The sequence below is a fragment of the Pyrus communis genome, chromosome 1 (genome assembly GCF_963583255.1).
Source record: "Pyrus communis chromosome 1, drPyrComm1.1, whole genome shotgun sequence".
Taxonomy (NCBI): domain Eukaryota; kingdom Viridiplantae; phylum Streptophyta; class Magnoliopsida; order Rosales; family Rosaceae; genus Pyrus; species Pyrus communis.
This window is the reverse complement of record NC_084803.1, coordinates 36,281,975-36,286,538: the sequence shown is the minus strand read 5'-3', so window position 1 is coordinate 36,286,538 and position 4,564 is coordinate 36,281,975. Positions and strand designations below refer to the sequence as shown.

The 4,564-nt window shown below is 42.1% G+C and overlaps 1 pseudogene; it reads left to right on the top strand.

The window, feature by feature from the left end:
• The first annotated feature begins 242 nt into the window (after window positions 1-242).
• Window positions 243-4,310, top strand: LOC137741733 (inosine-5'-monophosphate dehydrogenase 2-like; annotated as a pseudogene).
• The last annotated feature ends 254 nt before the right edge of the window (window positions 4,311-4,564 follow it).

The following is a 4,564-nucleotide window of genomic DNA, read 5'->3' as shown; positions in this document are numbered from 1 at the left end:
CGACCCGTTAAGATAACAGGTGTTACACGAAAACGACACGAACACGACAGACACGACCCGTTTGCCAGGTCTACTCCACATTACCGAGAAATATTTAGTTGTAACAGGAACACATATACTATATGTTTTAATAAGAATTCTGAGAAATTTAATTTTTTAAGTTATTAATTTTTTAACATACATATCTCTCTATTTATTTGATGAGACGTGATGTATCACACCTCATGTACCGATCACGCTAACCCTCCCACGTTACCCGCCTCGCTCGCTAGCAGAATTCCACTACTCCGCTTCCTTCCCAAACTCCGAAGCAAGCAAAACAACTCACGCAAAAACCCTGAACCCACCGCCTCCCTCCAAACCATTTCTCTCTCTCTAGGCGGCGCCGCCACCCTCAACGCCCACTACAGCCACCGTAATGTCGGCCTCAATCTTCGAAGACGGCTTCTCCTTCGACCGGCTCTTCAACCAGGGCTACTCCTGCACGTACGGTGACGTCAACTTCCTCCCTCACTACATCGACTTCCCCACCGACTCCGTCCATCTAGCCTCCAACCTCCAACCTCAGCCGCCGCGTCCCTCTCTCGATTCCCTGCGTCTCGTCCCCTATGGACACAGTCACCGAGTCCCACATGGCCATTTCGATGGCCGCACTCGGCGGTATAGGCATCATCCACTCCAACTTGACGACATCCGAGCAAGCCCACATGGTCCGGTCCGTCAAGTCCCGCCGGGTCCCGCTTCTTTCGAACCCCGTCTTCAAATCCCCAAGCGATCGAATCCAATCTGACGACGTTTTCGACGCTTCAAATCCCTAGGTCCTGGTTACTGAGAGTGGCAGCCCCAATTCGAAGCTTTTGGGATACGTGGCGGGCAAGGATTGAGTGAAATTGGGGGACAAGGAGGTGAAGATTTACGATTACATGGTGAACTGTACGGACTTCACGGCGCCTTGGAGTTACGATTTGGGGGCGATTGGGGAGTACATGGAGGAGAAAAAGCGAGATGTGGTGGCGACTGTGAGGGACAATGAGGTTGTGGATGTGGTGGCGAAGGAGGAAGTGGAGAGGATCAAAGGGTACCCCAAGTTGGGGGTTGGGACGGTGGGTCCGGACGGGACGTAGCGGATCGGGGCGGCTATCGGCACAAGGGAGTCGAATAAGGAGAGATTGGAGGAGTTGGTGAAGGCAGGGGTGGATGTAGTGGTGTTGGTTAGCTCTCAGGGGAACTCCATTTATCAGATTGAGATGATAAAGTATGTGAAGAAAATGTACTCGAGTTTGGATGTAGTTGGAGGGAATGTGGTGACGGTGAGTCAGGCGCAGAATTTGATTCAGGCTAGTCTTGACGGGTTGAGGGTTGGAATGGGGTCTGGCTCAATTTGTACCACTCAAGAGGTTTGCGCTGTCAGTCGTGGGCAGGTATGAAGATGACTTCTTTTTGTTAGTTGTTGCTTTTATGATTGATGCTTTAGTTTTTGTTCTCATTGTTGGCGGCTAATTTAAGGATTTGTAGAATCTGGAGGTGTTGAAAGTTATGATATTTGTAGTGATCGATTTAATTTCTTGAATTCTTTGTGGATGAAAAATATTTGATTAAGGATTTGTTAATCAATGACATTGTGCCTAACAATCGTTGTTTTGATGGGTGTTTTACTATTTAGTTATTAGTCCAAACGTAGAAAACAAAGGTTCGACTTTAGCTTCTGGCAGTGACAACCCTTTGATGGACTAAAACAGTGTAGTTTGTGGCATGAAAAAAATATATAATTACATTTTGGAACTTTTTGAAGACTTTGTTTGACGTTTTGTTCTACAGGTTGCTGAATGCTTTACCATTTTATGACCAAAGTTGTGTTGGTTTTGGTGATATGTTTCAGGCAACTGCTGTTTACAAGGTTGCGTCTATTGCTTCACAAAGTGGTGTGCCTGTGATTGCTGATGGTGGAATTTCCAATTCTGGACACATTGTCAAGGCTTTGGTCCTTGGGGCTTCTACTGTCATGATGGGAAGCTTCTTAGCTGGAGGCACTGAGGCTCCCGGGGTTTTTGTGTATCAGGTATGTCTTGGACTTACTCTTGTTTTTATTGCTGGAACAGGTATACCGCTGATACCATCAGATATTAAATCCACTTGAACATATCTTCTCGTTTGTATGAGTGTTTACTACATATGTCTTTTCTAGTTCTTTGACAACTTTTTGAGCGGTTTAAGTAGTTTATTAGGCAGATTTATGAATACTGAATTGCAGATGTGATTGGTAAAGAAACTTACCTAGAAGATATGTGTTTCTAAGTTTGTTATACATCCTGAGTTATTTCCCATCTTTTTGGAATGCATCAATATCGTTCGACGGATCAGTCATTGATGTGTTATGGTTTGCCATCAAAATCTAATGCTTTTACTTCATTAGGAGTGCCATTGGTATGTTTGCATGGACTCTCTCTCTGACGGCCTGAACTTAGTAAGTTTGAAGCCCACATACAGTAAGGGGTTAACCCAAGTGGTGAGAGTAAGTGGCAAAATGGGTTAGGATTAGGCTAAATAAGGGTCCAGTTCCCTGAAATTGTGATTGGGTTTTTCATGGATGCATGTCAAAACTAAACTTATGTGGAACTTTATTGGACATAGTATTTCATTTCTGTGTCTTTCCCTTTTTTTATTTTTTATGGTAATTAGCTTATTAAGCAATTTGAACAGAGGGTCTTTGCTAATCTAACCTACGACCCAAATGATGTATCTTGCTTTATTTCTGAACCAAAAGCAAAAGTTGTCTATATAAATTGCACTAGATTTTCAGTGTACTTGTCTTTTATAAGCAACATGCTGTTTGTTATTTCTTTGTCATTGTTAATTAGATTTCTGCGTGCTTAACCTCAATTAAGGAAACAGTTTGATATAAGTGATTTCATGTTTTCTATTAGAATGGTCGCCGCGTCAAAAAATTTTGAGGCGTGGGATTGATAGGAGCATATTTAGGCGACTTACTTAGCTTGTTTTCGTGCATTTATATTGTTAATTCCTAGTTTTAGTAGTTTAAGCCATTTTCGTGTGTTTTTAGGTTCATATGGCTAAGGAAGCAAAAAGATGCATTTTGGAGCAAAATTGGACTTGGAATGGATAGCTTATGTTTGGAGCAAAAGGAATGGACGAAATTAAAGACTCCAAGTTTCAGCAATATCAAGGGCTCCTACCTATTCTAGGCCACAAAACAATGTCCCTTGCAACATTAAAACCCTTGCCGTGTGTCCCTTGGTGTTTCCCTTCCTTGCCGTGCAAGGAAGGGCCTTGTTTCCTGTTTTGAACCATTTAAACACGTTCATTCATCAAACCATCTCAGCCATTCACTCAAACACCATAAACTACAACCTTGCAGCCGCACCATATTCTCATTCATTCACATATTTTCATTCAGCCACATGCACTCATCATCATTCAACCTAGTTGTCACTCACATGCTTTCCCATTTCATTATTCATTCACTTTTCATTCATTCTATTCAGCCACAAAAGCATCTCAGCCACAAAGAAAGCCGTGCATTCACCATCATTTTCCAGCACCTCCAAACCCCTTTGCCGTGCACTTCATACACTTTCCAGCCTTCCCACTTCACCATTGCAGCCACATTCTTCCATTCCCACTTCAATCATTCACCCTAGTTGGCAGCCACATGCTTTCCCATTTCAATATCACTCTTCCAAAAACATTCCAGCCACTTCCCCTTCATTGCCGTGCACTCCCATCCCATTTCCAGCTTTTCCCCTTCCAACAATCAGCCACACTTCCACATGCATTCCCTCTTTAATCATTCACTCTATAGTTGTCATTCAACATGCATTCCCTCTTTAATCATTCAGCCACATTCTCTCACATTCTCTCCCATTCTCTCCCTATAAAACCATGCATTCATACACACTTCACACCATCACAAAAACACCCATTGCCGTGCATAACTTCTATTTTCTGCACCTTTTCTCCTCCATTGTAGCCACTTCAACCACTTCCCATCCCTCTAAAACACTACCCTACCATCACACATCCATTCCTCCATACAAATATCACCCCAAAACCTATCCTTAGACTTTGTGCCGGAACAAAGAGGAGGAGAAGAGAGGCCTAAACGTTCATACAATTCAAGTTTGAGTTGTTGGAATTTTTAGGTGTTTCCTTTCCTTGATTTCAATGGTTAAATTTACTTATCTTTGTCTTGTACGTATGAGGAACTAAACCCCCTTTAGCTAGGGAGTGATTCGAAAACATGTTTATGCTTGCAATATGAATTGATTACCTTTGGTTCGAATTTCATAAGTTGTGGATTCAATTTGTTTAACAGTTTGATTGATAACTTATTTATGTATGTTTATTGAGAATGCACGCTTAATTTTCATGCATGAATATGACGCTAGAATATAAGTGAGTTTCACCTAATAGTTATGAACTTATATTCACAAGTAGTGGAGGTTGCTTATAAACAATCACGTTAAATGAATTCTTGGCACTAGTTTCATGCTCATCATAGTAACGAAGGTCTCGTCAACACTTATAGTTTTCATGATGCTTAATG